The 1,045-nt window shown below is 44.9% G+C and overlaps 1 pseudogene; it reads right to left on the bottom strand.

The window, feature by feature from the left end:
• Positions 1 to 906: 906 nt before the first annotated feature.
• On the bottom strand, positions 907 to 1,045 carry LOC116652579 (annotated as a pseudogene).

The raw sequence follows: 1,045 nt of genomic DNA, 5'->3' as shown, positions 1-1,045 counted from the left end.
GTTTGCTGACGACACCAAGCTGAGTGGTGTAGTTGATAGAGAAGAAGGAAGGGAAGCCATCCAGGGGGGACACTGATGAACTTGAAATGTGAGCCCCTGAGAAGTCAATGAAGTTCAACAAAGCAAATTGCAAGGTTTTGTGCCTGAGTCAAAATAATCTTACATATATAGACAAACAGGGAGAATTCCTTGTCAGAATAGCCCCACTGAGAAGGTCTTAGGAGTCCAGGTTGATAATTAAAATTAACAAAAGTCAGAAGTGCGCTCTTGCAGCCTGGAAGGCCAATGGTGTCCTAGGTTCCATCTCAAGAAGAGTGGCCAGAAGGGTGAGAGAGGTGACTATCCCTCTCTATTCTGCCCTGAAGAGGCTCCAGTTGGAGTATTGTGTCAAAGTTTGGTGCCCCCAGCACAGGAAAGATGTGGAAAGTTTGGAGATGGTCCAGTGAAGAGCCATGAAGATGATCAGATGACTGGAGCATCTCTCTTGAGAAGACAGGCTGAAGGAACTGGGCTTGTTCAGCTTGGAAAAGAGAAAGATGTAGGGACAACTCCAGTATTAAAGGGGGATTATAATCATGAGGGAAACCAACTTTTTACTTGGGTAGATAGTGATAGGAAAATGGGGAATGGTTTAAAACTAATGAAAGGGAGATTTAGACTACATGTCAAGGGAAGTTTTTAACTGAGAGAGGGGTGAGGCGCTGGAACAGGCTACCCAGAGAGGCTGTGGATGCCCCTTTCCTGGAGGTACTTAAGGCCAGGTTAGACAGGGCCTTGGACAGGACTGATCTAATATTTGACTAAGCAGCTGGCAACCCTGGTGGAGATAATATTCTGTAATATTCCCTGCACAGAGGTGAGGAAAATTAAAATTAAAATTAAAATTAAAAAGAGGGAGAGAGAGCATTAGAACAATTTCCTACTACCACAGATTATGCAGTTGAGTTTTCTGCGTTTGGGATCACAGAGGTCAGCACACCTGGCTGAACCTTGCCCTGGAAAAACCATCTGCCAGATCAAGGTGGCTAACCTGCCAGGTAAATCT

This window comes from Coturnix japonica, chromosome Z, assembly GCF_001577835.2.
Source record: "Coturnix japonica isolate 7356 chromosome Z, Coturnix japonica 2.1, whole genome shotgun sequence".
NCBI classification, from domain to species: Eukaryota; Metazoa; Chordata; class Aves; order Galliformes; family Phasianidae; genus Coturnix; species Coturnix japonica.
The sequence above is the reverse complement of the archived record's forward strand: the minus strand, read 5'-3'. Positions and strand labels throughout refer to the sequence as shown.